Source organism: Eurypyga helias, unplaced genomic scaffold, assembly GCF_000690775.1.
Source record: "Eurypyga helias isolate BGI_N326 unplaced genomic scaffold, ASM69077v1 scaffold12860, whole genome shotgun sequence".
NCBI classification, from domain to species: domain Eukaryota; kingdom Metazoa; phylum Chordata; class Aves; order Eurypygiformes; family Eurypygidae; genus Eurypyga; species Eurypyga helias.
This window is the reverse complement of record NW_010225161.1, coordinates 72,532-87,868: the sequence shown is the minus strand read 5'-3', so window position 1 is coordinate 87,868 and position 15,337 is coordinate 72,532.

Sequence of the window (15,337 nt, the reverse complement as noted above, 5' to 3'; positions counted from 1 at the left end):
TCTTTTAAATAAAGCACACAGGACCATATGTTCAAGGCTACTTTGAAAAACCCGTCAAGAGCACTAAGCCTAATGCTAACTTACGAATCTTTTCTACACAGGAGCTTAACATGGTTGTGGGATTTTTTTTATTATTGCTCTCCTTGTGGGGAGGATGGGCCAGTTCAAATCTTAGCCTTTTCCTTTGTCTTGCAAATGGAATGACTGTTTCTGAAATGAGCAAATATGTCCCAGCTGGATCTTACAACCTAAATAAAACCTGTGTAAATTTATCTTGACAAATGTAAACAGTCAAGTGATAACTTTTTCCATTAACCCAGTCTGAAAAAATGTAAACCAATTTCTGTTATATTTCTGTATTTTCCATTGTAAGGTGTTGCTAGCCATTCCTCTGCTTGCCTGTGCATTTCTTTTAACAAATGAAAGTTGGGCCTGGTGTCCCATAACTCTGTTAACACAAGACCGCTCAGATGTAGCTAGAAAGGATTTTCTGGCAAAGGATGATCAAACATCAGTTCTGATAATATTCACTGTCATGGAAACTTCCTGGTCTACACATATTCCATGGAAAAATTGTTCCTTAACAGCAGCATGTTGGCTCTCTGTTTCCTCACCACTGCCCCCACAGGGTCTTAATGTCTGGATGAGATGCCAGTGCACCAATATCCTGCCAGAGGAAAAGTGTCAGGGAAAGGAGCTTTCAGCACATTCTGCATTTCTGAAGCGCAAAGGAGTGATGGAGAGGGCTGTGCCGAGGCTGTCGAGGTCTGCTTTAGCAGAGCTAGCTGTTAACAGCACAGCTGGGTCCCAGCTCTGCAGCTGAAACTGATGCAGCAGAGCTCTGCTCCTATCTGATGTGATGGCCCCTTGGGAGCTCTGCTGCTTAAGCTCTTGGTAGCTGGCTCCTTTCTTCCTCCTCTGTCTGTAAGTCTCAGATCTTGATGTCTCTGTCCCCACTCCCAGTCTCTGTCCCTGTCAGGGTTGCTGGTGGTTTCAAAGTGTGCTTTTGGCAGTGGGTATAGGCACGAGCAATTATTTTTTCTAGATAAAAATACTTGAGGACTAATGCTCAGCTGCTCTGAAAGGCAACAGAGTTAGACCATCAGTGGCTTTGATGCCAGCCCACGTGCCCAGGTAGACAGCTGAGCCCTTAGCTAACATCTGGTTATGAAACGAGTAACAATCCCACTGACATGCCGGCGGGTGCAAGCGCACGGAGGCAGTGCGTGGGGTTGTGTGTCTCTGATGAATGGAGTTTCACCGCTGACAGGAGCAAGGCTTCTGGACCACAGTGCTCCTGCGTTTGCTGGAAGGCACAGGAGCTCTTCCAGGGTGTCCCCAGGGCACGCGGCAGTTCTTGATGGTTGTCTCCTCAAAGGAGGGGAAGTTCTCCATCAGGAGAAACAAAATTGAAGAGGCACCCCTCTTCGTTTCTGTCTGCCTTAGACAGGTTGATGCCTACTCTAAGCACTGAGCCTTTCATAAGGACATCGATCCCCAGCCTCCGTCTGGGGATGCTCAAAGAGCCTAGGCCACCACACAGCCTCCAGCACGGCCAGTGCTCAGCCCAAGGCCACCTGCTTCCCTAGTATGAAAAGTGCAGGGAAGAGGGGCAATTTAACAGGGCATAGTTGCACTTAAATACTCTTTAAATAATGTACTAAGTTTTCAGAAACCTCATTAAATAATCATAGGACTTTTCTTTCTTTTCCTTCCCATCATCACTGAACAATTAGCCATGTATTTGTGCATAAGTGGAAGCAATATCCTTTCTATAATTAGAGAATGCTATAATTATAAATGCCTCCAATTCTAATTAGCCTTGGGCGGCCACCTCTGAGATCAGCCTTTGCATATGCAACTATACACAAACCTCAGCACCATGATGCTCAGAGGCAATTTTTTTCCCCTTTAATGAAGTTAACTCATCTTTGTTTTGCCATTCTTGGGGTTTGTAGGAGAAGATCTGTTACGCACAGAGTATGGGTGAGGTGATGTTTGATTTATTTGCTGAAGCTTCGTACATCATCATCGTCTTCCTCTTTCATGGTGAAAAAAAATGGCTGGGACAGGGAGATGGGATCAAAGAGATGTGGGTTATGCTCTTGATTCTGCAACAGATTTATGGAGTAATTCTGCAAACATTACATTGCCTCTGTGGCACTTTCTGTAAAATAAGGGTAATGATTTTTAATGCTTTTATGAAATGCTTTGAGCATTTTGGCTGAAAAATGCATAGCATTGTTAATATCGGATGGGGATCAGTGAGGGAAAAGGGGATGCTTAGCAGTAAGTGCTTGTATTTATGCAGATTTGCTAACCTCAACAAGAAAAATGAAATATTAAGTAGATGTATGATAATCTTTTTATTTGATGAAACTTTATACACTGTTCCTTAAGTATGGCTGAAATACTTTCAACACTCAGTAAAATCTTGCTATTCATCTATTTTGCCTTAAGATGCTAGTAAGATATATCTACCTTTTCCTGGTGGTTTTTCCTACTGCTTGTCAGTGTGAAATAATCTTAGAAAATGAAAGAAATAAGCAGTACTTCAAGAGGAAATAAAAACTTTCCATTAATGACTAGGAGAAAAATTTCCAATTAGCCACCTCAAATGAATATATCACTAAAAAAAGTGTTCTTGGAAAAAAATATTAGAGAGAAAAGAATGAAACTGGCTTGGGTAAAGAAACATTAGAAGAAAATCTCTACTCCTATTCCCTCTTCAGTCCCTGTGTGTTTCCTGATATACAGGCGTATTTCACCTACAGCAAGATCATCTTACAGAGTATTTAATACAGGAAGATTCTGGCTGGTGAATTAGGCTGAAAGATTTCTGTCTCAATACATTGCAGTATCCAAGTTTAAATCTTTATTGCCAGCTAAAAATCCACTCTCTTTACTCAAATGTCTGCTCTGAAGTCTATTTGATTAATATCTGTCAGTGAAGTGATAGGTGAAGCTGCGACCTGTGACACCCTAGGAGGGGGTGGATGAGGGTACTGTATTGAAAGGCTCCCTGAAACTAATTAAAAATATCTGAGAGTGGGAGAAGTTATTCTTATGTGTCTAATGCCTACTCTTAGGCTTACAATAGCACCACGTGTCCTTAGAAATCAAGCCTAACATAAAAGGATGAGATATTATAAATGAGCAAGGCAATAATCCTTGCATTTTTCTATACCATGCCAGTTAGGATAAATCTCTTGAGGTAATTTTCTACTTTTAGTCTGTTTCTCTGTGATGAGGCTTGCACTTCAGTGCATTTGGGAATGGACTGGTTACTTCACTTGTATTTTGCCTACTCTCTGGTCTGTGATGCAGACACAGAGATGCAGAAGAAAGTACAGCTCTTCACCACACCCTGCCGTATTTAGTACAGTGGACATACCGTGAGTGAGCATTTAATAGAATCGTAGAATCTTTTAGGTTGGAAAAGACCATCAAGTCCAACTGTTAACTTAACACTGCTAATACCACCACTAAACTATGTCCCTAAACTATTCATCCACACATCGTTTAAATACTCCAGGGATGGTGACTCAACCACCTCCCTGGGCAGCCTGTTCCAGTGCCTGACAGCCCTTTCAGTGAAGAAATTTTCTCCTCATATCCAGTCTAAACCTCCCCTGGTGCAACTTGAAGCTGTTTCCACTTGTCCTGCCACTTGTCACTTCAGAGAAGAGACCAACCCCCACCTCTCTGCAACCTCCTTTCTGGTCGCTGTATAGAGCGATAAGGTCTCCCCTGAGCCTCCTCTCTCCAGGCTGAACACCCCCAGCTCCCTCAGCTGCTCCCCACAGGACTTGTGCTCCAGACCCTTCCCCAGCTCCGTTGCCCTTCTCTGGACATGCTCCAGCACCTCAGTGTCTTTCTTGGGGTGAGGGGCCCAAAACTGAACAGAGGATTTGTGGTGTGGCCTTGCCAGTGCTAAGTATAGGGAGACAATCCCTGCCCTAGTCCTGCTGGCCACACTGTTCCTGATGCAGGCCAGGATGCCACTGGCCTTCTTGGCCACCTGGGAACACTGCTGACTCATATTAGGCTGGTTGTCAACCAACACCACCAGGTCCTTTTCCTCTGGACAACTTTCGTTCTGGGCAACACTCATCGCCAAGCCTGTAGCGTTGCATGGGGTTATTGTGACCCCAGTGTGGGACTCAGCACTCGGCCTTGTTGTACTTTATACAATTAGCCTTGGATTTGGATTGCATTGTCCATTAGCTGTTGCAAGCCTTGGGATGGGTGATGAACTTTCAGACCATCGGTGGCAAATACATATTAATAACACATAGTACTGTGTGACCTATTTGGCAACTGTGTGAAGTGGCCATCTATTGATGAACTATTGAGACTCATTGAACATTCTGAAAAAAATTGGAACAGCGTGTGGGCAGGAAAATCTGATCCTGTAGTGGGGCAGTTGGTCTGGGGCTGTGCCTGGCTGCAGTGTGCCTATTAGGTTCCAGCAGTCTTGAAGCTGACATCTCATGGGCCACAGGGAAGTCACCATGAGTTGAGGTGCAGCTCACTTACCAGATGCACACTTTGTTTCCCAACCACAGAAATTTTAGCACAGTTGTTGGTCATGTGGAAAACAGCTCAGCTCTGTCTGCACTGTACAGCAGAAATAAAGTGATCAGGCATGAGATCCAGGGTGGGACCAGATACATGAGCCACTTGCCCTTGTAGAAGCTGGCAGCTCACAGTAGTCCTGCACATGCCTTGCCATCGTCACAGCTCTCAGCACCTTCTCAGCTGAAGGCATGGGTCAGGGACTGTCACTCAGAAATCGGGGTCTAAGCTGCATCCTGATTAGGAGAAAGTGGGGTGGAAGGCTGTAGCTCTTATACCCCTCAAACTTCTTGTAGTCAGCTTGGACAGTTAGGTAACTTAACCAGTTTGCTGTAATACCTGTGTCATAGGGTACCCCTCTCTACCTTTTAAAGACATCTTTAATGTTAAAAAAATTAGCATCTTTTTCCAAAACTATTGACTAGGTTTCATTATATTCAGAAGAAATGTTGTGAGACTTTTCTTTTACTGAAAGCTTTCATTAAAAAGCTCATAATTAAGAGCTGGTCTTTTTTTTTTTAATTTTTATGGCATGTTAGACAAAATTCTCTAGCAGTGATCTCACAGGCCTACTGTACAAGGAAGCAGTTTTAAAGGCGTTTATCTATACATATGAGGTTCACCTTGAAACCATGGAAAAATGACCATGTTGAAAATAGCTGACCTTCAGTTCAACAGAGGTAGTTGCTGCTACTTCCCTGAAAAGGCACAGAATAAAACCCCCTCTCAGACCAGACAAAAATACTCTAAGCCTATGTAGATACTGGGAAAATACTCATGGTATCATGGTTAAGAGCTTAAATGAAAGAACTAAGTCCACTAGTCTTCTTAAGGCACTGGGGGGAGGGGGAGGGGAATGATCTGAAATGCATGCATAGATACATATTCAGGATGACCAGGAATTTTTTTTGGAAATGGGCTTACTCTGTTTTACTAAGACGTAAATTTGAATGGAGCTACTTCGGTTTTGTGAACCAATCATTTACTTCTGACCTTAGAACATTTCAGTAATGCGTATTTCCACATCAAAGGAGTGAGAAAGGCGATATGTGCCTTGCAGTAGTTTTTGTGGGTCATGATGAAACAGATACATTCCAAAATAAAAAAACAGAGAACGTGCAACAATATTCTCCAGTGGCTTCAAGAAAGGCAAACTAAAAGCTAGAGTTCCCTCATTTCTGTAATCGTTTTTGTTCATTTAAAAATTGTGGGGAGTATAGGATAAGGCCTGAACCTTGCAGCATGCCCTGAAGTTAACTATTTTGATTCAGAGTAGTAAGGAAACCCTAAAAGTACTGAATCCTAGCAAGAAGTAAACAGTCTTTTATGTGTAAGACAGTTTTCTCTGCCTTCATAGTCTCTATTATGACTCCACCCTTTGGGGTAGAGAAGAAGCCCTTGCACTGAAGACTGGCTATGCCAGCTCCTTGTATGAGCAGACCAACTCCTGGCATGCTCACAACCTGCTGGCACAAATCCTGGTTTACTCTGATTATATTTGCTGTGCATTGTGGCTCAAGAATTGGGCAGCAGCACAGTGAAGCATCTTCCCTGGGGTGCGGGATGTAGAGGATACTGTCCTAGGGTATGAAAGCTTGGGTTGCTCACATACACTGCATCTGAAATGATGAGCCAAAATCAGAACGGGTCAGAAATTCCACCTTGTGTTTGCTATTTGAGAATACTGATCCCACAGAGCTGATATGGTCCATGGACACAGCATCAACACAGGTCTTCTGGAAAACAAGCAAACTCTTGACGATCCAGCTACTTACTTCCCCAGCAGCCAGCCTCTGCTGTAATGAGTTATTATCCTTGGGTCATTTACAGCTCCTGATTTCCTCCTAGGAAAAAGTCAGAGAAAACATATTTAAAAGGTTACAATTTGCTGTGATCATTAAAATAGTATGTGCCTCAGGAGCAATTTTTAAACCTAAAAAATAGTTTTTTTAAAAAACATTGGCCATTTAATGGCTTTTCATCCACTGCCATTAAGAGGAATTCTTAGATTCTTTTTGAGGGGAATCCAAACAGAGAAAAGAAAGATTATGAGCTTTTTTTCCTCAGATAACTTGGAGCAGAGGCATCCACATTTTTCACAAACATGTTCACATTTTTCCATTAGCTTGAAACTTGCACGTAACTCATACATTGGAACATTTTATTGCTGATTTGTTTTCCTCAATACAGCTGCAGAAGGGAACTTTTGCCATAAATACTGAAAAGACAACTAAAATGGGTGAAGCTATTGATACTAGGAGCCAGAATTTCCACAGGGTGAAATTTTGAAATGGATGGGATTGACCACTACCTGTGTTATGGATTCTGTATGTTGGAACTGGCCAACAGCCACACTTCCCTGCCCTTGAATTTAGCATGAGTGTGAAATGTCAGAAGTGTGTTTCTTACAAGTTGTGTTGCCGTTGGCCTGTATTTTTCCAAAATCTCTTTGAGTCTTCTTGGCATTTCTCAAATGTCAGCAATAAGTCACTACTGTGATATAAATTTGCACATGGTCAGCCTTACCATTTAATTATACCCTTTCCAATATTGTCAAGTATTAAAAGAAAACAAATCAAAGCTCCTAACCTGCCTCCTTTGACACTGGGCCCTATTCATCTCTCGGTGACCAAATGGAAAGCGACAAGCGCTTCCTCACAACACACTGGATATATGAACAAGTGTTGATAACATGGGTTGAAAGACACAGCCTGGTGCCACCATGCCCAGCTGTTTCTTCACTAGTTACCATTGTGCTGCCTCTCTTTCTTTTCAGGTTGGCAAGTGTGTTTCCAACTAGCCTCACATTTTGTCTCCAGGGTATTGTATCTTTGGTGCAGCTTGCCAGGACAATAGATGAGCCTCTTTCCCAGTGCTGAATGCGATGCTTTTGTGTAGACTTAATCTTTGGTGAAACAGGTTCGTCCCTGCTGCTTACAAAATTTGCAGTGCTCGGTGCCAAGAAATGCATCTGCTGTTGGCCCTGTCACTTTGCTCTACTGAAACAACACTCATTTTGTGTTTCTGGGCTCTGCTGTGCTGATTTGCTAAGTGATGCAGTTTGAGGAGAATAATTTATTTTTATGCTTTGTGATGACTGTGCTTATTTAACTTGTTGAATTTTTCTACACAAAAACCCCAGATTGATTCCCTGATACAGAGCCGTTCCTAATGCAGGGTGTATATTGCCGACCTTGGTCAAGCCAGCATAGATACGTGTCCTTGTCATGCAGTGAGATGGCCAGTGTTTAAGCTCTGAATTTTGCTGTGGCCCTCTCTGGATTTACCTGTGGCACCCAGGACTGCTGTGCTCAGGTGGCAGGCATGTTCCCGAGACCAGCCCAAACATCCCCGTTTCCTCACAGATTCAGACTATGTACAAATCCCTTTTGATCTTGTAGCAGGTATTAGTGGGGCTCATGGACAATATAATCTGCACAGGCTCAGGCAGAAGATGCCATTGCAATACATGCAGGCAACCAATGCCTCGTCTCAAGTCCATTCCTGTCAGAACAGCAGGCAGATTTGATTTCGTGCCTATCTTGAAGCAACTTGTAAAAGATACTGTACATACGAGCTGAATGCTTTCGTGAGGAAGGCATGAACTACCTGCTTTGTTAGATATCAATACATGTAAATTGCATTTCCTTTTAGATTGCTGGGCTTTTTTTTTTAATGTCAGTTTGCATTAGAATTCATGGTACCTAAGTGAACCGATTACGTGCACACTTGTATTTTATTCATCCAACGTCTGCATACCTTGACTTTCTTGTGAAATGTCTGTTCTCACTACATTTTGACTGGCATGAACTATGCTAAATAAGAGCCATTCGTAGCCATCTTTAGAAGCTCTTACCAAGACAAGAACTCTACATCTCTGTTTCTAAGTCAAAGATTAACCTTTTTTCAGTGGCAAAGCAAAACACTTCAGACACTGTTAACTGACTGTGAGCTCTCCTTTAACACATTCAGCACTCACAAACAATCAAGAAAAGTTGAGGTTGATGTCAAACGCTGTGAAGTAGAGAGGATAATATGAGAGGATATTTTTTGCAGTGAGCTCCACCTAAGCTAGGCTCTGAGTTCATTCCTACCCTGTGTTTCAGTTATAAGCCAGTATATCCGTGTGTTGGCTGTACTTCAGTCTCTGCCAAGGACAGCAGTCTGAGAGTAGCAGATTACCGTCCTAAAATAACAGAAGTCAAAGAAGGAAAAGGTTGCTTGTCAAGTCCAAGCACAGCAGAGTCAACTCCTGCTCCATGCTGTCTGGTGCTTTGTGCAGACTGTCTTTTTAAAGCCTCTCACTCTTGCTAAATCTCTTGAGAGACAAGTCTTCGCTTTAAAAAAATCTCAGCTGACAACCATCCTAAACTACGAGTCCTTGCTTAACTGTTATAATACTTCCTCACAGTAAATACTTAAAATGAAAGCAGTTCATATTGAGGGTTTAAAAAGGAAAGTGGGATAAACTGTTCCTCACAGTGTAATGGACACTGGTGTCTCAAGATTTAATGAAGACCTGGCATTTAATGGAATTTCACATCCCCTCCCTCTGAGTGCAGCTGAAGGAAATTGTTCCTTTGCTGGTCCCTATGACCACAGTATCCCTGAGCAACAGCAGAGCATGATGCAAAAGTAAAGGCTCTCCTGAGATACACTTCTGAAATAACCGTGACTGATCTGCCCATTTGCTCAGTTTCTGAGAGGGCCAAACTTTTGGATTTACTGTGTCTGGCTGTAAAAAAAAGAAAGCCTGAATCAGCTCCTGTTTTAAGTCCTTTTCTTGTGGAAAACTGTCTGAGGCCACAGTCACAAACAGGATTATGCAGGCTGCCACCCACTGTCTTCTGATAACCTGTCCTGGAAGTGCTGGGTCCTTTCTATCGCTGTCTGGAGATTGAAATTGAAAGCCATGTTCTCCCACCCCTGTAAATATCTGCTTTTCTCTATTGACATGTGTAGAATAGTGCCATATCTGTACTAATTAAAGTGGGATCAGAAGGACCTTTGTTAATGTGCTTTTTAATTTTTTGCTTTCTTTAATGGAAGTAAAGATTGAAATGCCTCTTTCTCTTGTCGTACTGAGTAATTACCATTATCACCATGGATTTAATCTCTCTCATACTTTGTCTTGTTTTATTTCCTATCAATCTGATACATCTGTAAGTAACATAATTGTATACAGACCTCGTCTTTCTTCCATTCTTCTTCTGGTGCCTTTTCTCCTTATGACATGCTTTTGCTAGGATATCCTTTGGATTGTGATCCTTGCAGGGTAGGGCAGGATTAATTCTTCCGTATGTTAACAGCCTAAAAGTTAAGCATCCAGTCTAAAGTTATTATCTAGCTTCCCTCTGTAGTCACTAAAGAATGACAGATACTAGCAAGAATGGGCCATCCCTGCTCTCTTACACATCTCAGTGAGGGTGGGCAGACTCACCTCTCTAGAGATGGATTCCTCTCTGTATTGTGTAGCATATCTTCAGATGCTTGAGGTCAGGAACCAAATTTTAGTGTTCCTCACTAGATTCTTCTTTGAGGTTTACCAGGTAAGCTAGGTCTGGGCAAGTGGGAAGTCTTCTTGTCTCCATCAGTAACTCATTTTGGGTAGGAATTTAGAAGCAGGATGAACTTTTTTAGGATGCGACTGTATTCAGTAATACACAGAGGTGGAACATAGGAAAGCCTTAACAGGACAGCGTAGTGCAATGATATACTCTATCACAGGGTGCTCCTACCTGGGATGTAACGTAAGGTAACTAACTCTCCAGCTCATTTCAGTGCTTATACCCATCTTCCTAACCTGGCAGCTTGGTGTTTTTTGCCTGTGATAGTCAGATGCCACGTCTAATTAAGGACAGCTATGACCCTTATACTCCACAGAGCTGCTTTGGTGCTTTGATGGACTTGTAGCATCTGAACCTCAGATACATCTAATGGTCTAGGAAGGCAGATGGGCTTCCTAATCCTGTGGCCCACATTTTACAGGCAGTGTCCCGACTTCATCAAAGTCAGGATCCCCCATGGAACTCAGAGTTGTAATGCAGTCAGGATTAAATGTTTGGCCTTAACAATCCATCAATCAGCTATTTGATGAAAATGCATGCCCTCATTTCTGGTCTTCTCATGCAGATTTTCTTGTTACCTATGTGGTGTTTTCCTTTACTTTAGCATTTTTCCCTTGGATTACTTCTCTGTTCGCTGTAACGCAGGCCAAGGATTCACACTTTGCCCAGAGCTGTTACAGTAGTTAGACAGTAGAGGGTGCAATGCGAGCAATAAATTAATCTTCTAGGCGTTGTCTCCTGGATCATGGTCGCCTTTCTGACTCACGAACTGAGATGAGTCCACAGTCAATGCCTGAGCAATGGTACCATGAAGATAGACCGTGGCCAGGTCACGAGGCTGATTTCAGCGGTGTTTTGCAAGTAATAAGTTGCATATTCTTTCCACCTCTTATTCAGCAGGGTTCTTACCATATAACCTCTGGATGCTGATGTGGATAATCTGCATAGAATGTGAAGCCTGGTCTTCCTCCTTTCTTTCCAAATCCTGAACTGTTCCAGTATTCATATGCTTTTCATAATTCTGGCTGTGGATCAAGATCATGAATCAACCTGTTCTTGGTTTTGTTAAAGAAGGATCATGAATTATTCATACCCTGGCAAAAGGCACAATGGAATAATTAGACATTAACGGTGCACTGTAAATCAACCATGAACCTTCCAATCAGAGACTATATTTCATAAAGATTTGTATCCATATAGATCATAAATATCTGGCAATTAGTTTGCTGGTTTTCTGGAATAAAAACAAGGTTCATCTTTTTGGCAGCTTGTGACCAAGAGAAGTTGTAATGATCCCTATGCTTCATCTTTTCCTCTTAACATAGGTCCTTGGGTTAGAGACCATTAGGTTTAGACTGTCTAACAAAATCAAACTCTAATCTGGCAAATTCAGGGTAAAACCAAAACAGGTAAATTCCAGTTGAGCGATTAGTTAGTATAAGCACTTGCAAGGCAACAATTAAATTTTCTTTATGCTTAATAGGAAGCATCAATTCAGCCTTCTTTCAGACCAGGCCTGTGGAGGCATCCAACATACTGTGGTTTCTTTCAGCTAATCCAATTAGTGCAGTTGGCAATACCTGACTATATATATATATATATATATTTTTTTTGGTGGAGGAATGGGAAAAGATACAGCTTAATGAAGGTTTACATAACTGTTTGAGGGAATGTGTTTTTAAGTTGGTGGTTCTGTGGGCTGCAGTATGTTCAGCCCACATTTCAGTTGTTCAGAGGTGATCAGTGCTCTCTGAAAAAAATTGTGAAAACCCCACAACAAACCCAAACCTTCTCTCTCTCATTCTAGGTATGCATATTCACTAAACAGCTTTATGTAAAGTGGAGTAGCTATGACTATTGCAATAGAGTATAATTGGGATAGAGAGCGAGAAAGATCAGCAAACACAAGCAACTGGGCACCAGGCTAAATCAAAGGTATTGACCCATTCTGAAGGCCTTAGAGTAGCTGATGTCAGCACCTGTATCTGCTTATTGTACATGTCCAACTTACCAGACATCAAAAAAAGTGATGACCTGTTAAACCCTTGCAAACACAAGGCATCCATAACCCAGATACATTACATACATTGTTAGACTGAAATCATAGAGAGAAGCTTTCCTGTAAAAATTTAAGTACTTTAAAAAACCACAATAGTCTGCAAATTGGAAATACACCATGCATAGTTCCGTATGTTTAATGAAGGATTGGAAAAGAACACTGAAGAACACCTCGTTGTGGGAGGAGTTTGAGCCATCTCCAGTGTAAACACGAGAGCACAAAAAATAAGTGCAGAAATGATGTTATTCTAACAACACAGTTGCATCCTAATGTGAGGAAACACATACCATATAAACTGCCTGCACCATAATGCCACAGAAGCTACCTAGGTCATAGCTGTGCTTCATTTGGACAAAAATACAACTGTGTGTTGAACGGACAGGAGAAGGGAAAGCCGTTCACTTTACGCAGTATTGAAAATGAGCAACTCCTACTGATGAATTCACAATGGAATCTGAAAACATACCCTTATAAACAGGAAAAGAAAGCTATCATAGGCTAACACAGGTACTGGGGAAAATGTGCAATCAGAGGATCAAAATGAACGTGTTATACCCAGGTACTGGAATCCAAAGCTGGCCAAAATCTGGGAGGTGTTAACTCTGTTACAGGAACACAGAGTGCTTGGAGTCATTCTGCTTTTGCAATCAGACATGGCTTGTTACAGCTAACTCTTCATTACCATGTATGCTTCTCATACTATTTGTACTGCTTACCTAGAAGAATAGATAGTCTTGATTAATTGTGGCAATAGCTATCAAGCACAGCAGAGTCTTGCTGTCATTTGCCAGAATTTACCTGAAATATGTGCTGACAATTTTTGTCGGAGGGGAAGTCAACAGCAAAGCCTAACCATCGTATGGAAATTCCTAGCACCATGCGTGTGGACTGAAAGATCAGTATTGTCTCAACAATGAATACGTGGCATACTGGCAATATTAGGACATTCAAAAAATCTTTGAAATGCCTTGTTTTTGTTTCAGTCACAAGAATCACTGTATTCATTGGCATGGATTTTTCAGAAGGCCATTTAAAACCTGTAAACAACTTCATGGGCCTGCACACTTGACTCTGAATTTTAAGGCACCATTGCAGGTCATTTACAAGGTATCTAATGATTAATCCATAAATATATAACTAAAGTGTTATGTCCTTATATCGATAGCAGTTATAGTAGCCCTTAAACAAGATTATGCCATGTCCAGGAAGTGTTTTTATGGTTTCTCTGGAGAGATACTGGAATGACTGAAATTTGACCATGCCCTTGCCTAGAAACTGAAATACAGTAATTGGCAACTTGCAACTCTAAGATCCACTCTGAATTATCTCTGAGAAGGAAACTCTGTACCTGACTTCACTGTCTAACATGATTCATGACCTGCCTTTGGAAATTCACACAAATGTGAAGGGCTTTTCAAGGCAGAAGAGAAGAATTTGTCATATACCAGTGGCCAGGACTGTGGCTGGGCTTGATGGGCATTTCTTCCTTGGAAAGTTTTATGTCCCCAGTAAACAGCTTTTATTTCTGGGTAACATGAATTGCTCAGGGGAGCGCAATCCTTCTTACAACAAATGCAGAAAACAGAAATAATTTTTGGTGGAGATTATCAGAAAATCTCTTGGTTCTGTTTACACAAAGCTTTTATAAATGGCCATGGAGGCACGCTGAATGCAAGGTTCTCTGCCCACTTGGGAAATAGAGCAGCAACTGGTCCTTCCTCCCCACCCCCTGCATGATGATGGCTCAGCCAGCTCTACGGGCAACTCCTCTGTTTCTAGTCTTGTAGCAACTGATTTTTACCATCGCTGTTTCTTACGGCAGTGAGGAAAATGCCTCAACATGCTGTGTTCACTGTCTGCTTCTGTGCTTGTTATGGTACCATCCTGAAGCCTTGTCTTGCACAGAGACCATTCTCATGCTGAACTCCCCACAAACACAGCCTAGGATATATTCCATGGCCCAGAGGGCCAACATCTGAGAAATACTGGATGCATTTGTATAACAGCTGAGCCTTCTGTCAAAATCCAGAAATACCATAAGCTATCTTGCATCCCCATGTGGAAGTCTCTGGCTCACTTGGTGTAAACCCACAGACTGGGCTCTGGCTCCCTATAATGTCAGTGAACATAAAAAAAGGGCTGCTGGCCCCAGACCGTGAGCTGCAGGGCTGGCAGGCAGCTCTTCCTCCTGCCTCTCAGTGTACCTCAAGGCCCTCTCTGATTTGCAGGCACAGGGCCTCACATGCATGGCTGTGGAGTCCCCTTGCTGGGTGAAGGCGTCCTTTGGAAGAAGGAGAGCCATATGGCCAATATCTCAGTGCTCTCCCAGCCCTAGTTCAAAAGCGCCTGTCTCCCTTGAGGCAATACTGCACAGATACGTGGCTTGGCACACATTGGTACTTGGCTGCAGCCAACTGGTCCCTCAGTCTGGATTTCACCTCTTTCTCTGACTCAAACCAGTCCTGGTGGGGGAGGAGGAGATTGCTGTAATGCTTGACATTACTCTTTCCAAACATAGCAGACTTTATTTAATGATGCTCAGTGGCAAGGCCAAGATCTTGTGAGGAGTGTGAGGGATGGCTTTTGCAAGGATCCAAATTTGCAAAGTAGTGTAGGGAGATTCCAATACTGTAAGAGTATCAGCTAATGCAAAACACCCTGGAGGTAAGAGCAGAGTCACTAGGCTCCATAAGCTCCAGTTCTTATAGGCGGTTCTTTGTAGAGTTAAGTATTTGCAATGAAATAGAGAGTTGAAGGAGAAACATTTATCCATGAGGTGTGTACTTCAACAGTGTCTGACATATCTGGGTGTATCTTCAATGAAGAGATAACTGGGAAAGGGAAGATGGAAACAGCTGCTTATGTATAGGACCAAATATTATAACAAAGAGGACATTTTACCTCTACCCACAAAGGAAAATATTGTTTCAAAACTGGCTGATGATAAATGTTTTCGTATGCTTGATGCATCAGGAGGGTGCTGGCAGGTGCCATGAGGGAAACAGAGCATATGGTTTTCACGTTCAGCACCCCTTTGAGGAGGCACGAGTTTCTCAAGCTCCTGATTGGGTTGACTTAGTAGAAAATGCAACCAGTCGTGGTGGTCTAAAGAGAGATTTTGGTCAATGATAAA